We start from the raw sequence: 2,768 nt of genomic DNA, 5'->3' as shown, positions 1-2,768 counted from the left end.
GCAAAGACTTGGAATCAACCCAAATGTGCATCAGTGACAGACTGGATTAAGAAAATGTGGCACATATACACCATGGAATACTATGCAGCCATAAAAGAGGATGAGTTTGTGTCCTTTGTAGGGACATGGATGAAGCTGGAAACCATCATTCTCAGCAAACTGTCACAAGAACAGAAAACCAAATACTGCATGGTCTCACTCATAGGTGGGAACTGAACAATGAGATCACTTGGACACAGGATGGGGAGCATCACACACTGGGTTCTATTGTGGGAAGGGTGTAGGGGGGAGGGATAGCATTAGGAGATATACCTAATGTAAATGACGAGTTAATGGATGCAGCACACCAACATGGCACATGTATATATATGTAACAAATCTGCATGTTGTGCACATATACCCTAGAACTTAAAGTATAATAAAAAACTGTAAAAAAAAAGAATTTCTTTATTGACAAATGATGCTTTTTTATGCATAAATATCATGCACCATTTATTAAATGGGGAAAGGCAATATTTTTTTACGTATTATGAATATGTGAATTATATGGGTAGAGAGCAAAATTGGATAAGCTTTTTTCTTTCCAGGTTTTCTTGACGGGTGGGGCAGGGAGGGATTTGCTGGGGATAAGGGAGGATGTGGATGGAATTTCGTGACAGTTTTCATCTTGCACTTTTTAATTAGGTTCAACCTTTCCCTAATCACCCTTATCCTACCCTCAAAGTAAATCTGCCAAATGTCAGTCAAAGAAATGAGAAGCTTCTAACTTGAGAGTAATTATAGCTAAAGTAGACATGTAACTTTTTTTTTTAATACTTTAAGTTCTAGGGTACATGTGCACAAGGTGCAGGTTTGTTACATATGTATACATGAGCCATGTTGGTGTGCTACACCCATTAACTCGTCATTTACATTAGGTATATCTCCTAATGCTATCCCTCACCCCTCCCCTCTCCCCACAGTAGGACCCAGTGTGTGATGTTCCCCTTCCTGTGTCCAAGTGATCTCATTGTTGAATTCCCACCTATGAGTGAGAACATGCGGTATTTGGTTTTCTGTTTTTGCGATAGTTTGCTGAGAATGATGGTTTCCAGCTGCATCCATGTCCCTACAAAGGACACAAACTCATCCTTTTTTATGGCTGCATAGTATTCCATGGTGTGTATGCAAGTTTGCTGTAGAAACAAAGTCATATTTGATGCTCTTCTTTTTAGCCTCTCTCAGAAAAATATTTAATTGAACCCAAAGAGTGGGCCTGGGGAGAAAAGGAAGCTGGCTTAATGCAAAAATCCTGAAGGTTTTGGTAAAAAGTGTAAATGTAGTACACAGATGATTACTGAAGTTCAGGAAGCAGTAGCATAGTCATTAACAGTGAGGGTTCTGGATACAGATCTGGGTCCAAATCATAGATCTACCATTTTCTGGACATGTGACCTTAAAAGAATTGTATTTTCTTGCTCAACTCTGTGTGCTTTCTCAATGAAAGTAGAATAATAACCTAATAAATAGTAGTGACAATTACAAGAGATTCCATTTAAAATACTTAGTAAAATGCCTTGTATATAGTAAGTTATCAGTAAATGTTAGCTATCATTATTGTCATTATTTATGTTACCAGTGACCATCAACTCCCAGACCAGTGCTCCCGCCTTCATTATAGTAACACAGGCACTGGGAGGATCATTGCAGGGAGGGCCCATTATTAAAAAAGGGAAGGAGGAAGAGAGTGTCACAAGCTGATGAGGTTGGTCAACAATTCTCATGGCTCCCCTGCCATGTTTTTCTTCCATTTCCTTTTTTTATTGTGGTAACACAAAATTTAAAATTTTAATCATTTTCAAATGTACAGTTCAGTGTCATTAAGTACATTCACAATGTTGTACAATTATAACTACTATCCATTTCCAGAACTTTTTTGTCATCTCAAACAGAAACTCTTTGCCCATTAAATGATAATGCACCGTTCCTTCCTCCCTCAGTCATTGGTAATCTCTATTCGATGGTCTGTGTCTTTGAATTTGCCTATTATAGGTACCTAAAGTAAGTGGAATTATACAATAGTTATCATTTTGTGTTTGACTTATATTTTTCTTTTTTTAATCATATTTTAAGTTCTAAGGTACATGTGCACAATGTGCAGGTTTGTTACATATGTATACATGTGCCATGTTGGTGTGCTGCACCCATTAACTCATCATTTACATTAGGTATATCTTCTGATGCTATCACTGCCCCCTCCCCCACTCACCCCACGACAGGCCCCAGTGTGTGATGTTCCTCTTCCTGTGTCCTAGTGTTCTCATTGTTTAATTCCCACCTATGAGTGAGAACATGCGGTATTTGGTTTTTTCTCCTTGGGATAGTTTGCTGAGAATGATGGTTTCCAGCTTCATCCATGTCCCTACAAAGGACATGAACTCGTACTTGTATATGGCTGCATAGTATTCCATGGTGTATATGTGCCACATTTTCTTAATCCAGTCTGTCATTGATGGACATTTGGGTTGGTTCCAAGTCTTTGCAAATGTGAATAGTGCTGCAATAAACATACGTGTGCATGTGTCTTTATAACAGCATGATTTATAATCCTTTGAATATATCCCCAGTAATGGGATGTATCCCCAGTAAAGGCTGGGTCAAATGGTATTTCTAGTTCTAGATCTTTGAGGAATCGCCACAGTCTTCCACAATGGTTGAACTAGTTTACAGTCCCACCAACAGTGTAAAAGTGTTCCTATTTCTCCACATCCTCTCCAGCACCTGTTGTT

The sequence above is a fragment of the Mandrillus leucophaeus genome, unplaced genomic scaffold, assembly GCF_000951045.1.
Source record: "Mandrillus leucophaeus isolate KB7577 unplaced genomic scaffold, Mleu.le_1.0 Scaffold400, whole genome shotgun sequence".
NCBI lineage: Eukaryota > Metazoa > Chordata > Mammalia > Primates > Cercopithecidae > Mandrillus > Mandrillus leucophaeus.
The sequence above is the reverse complement of the archived record's forward strand: the minus strand, read 5'-3'. Positions refer to the sequence as shown.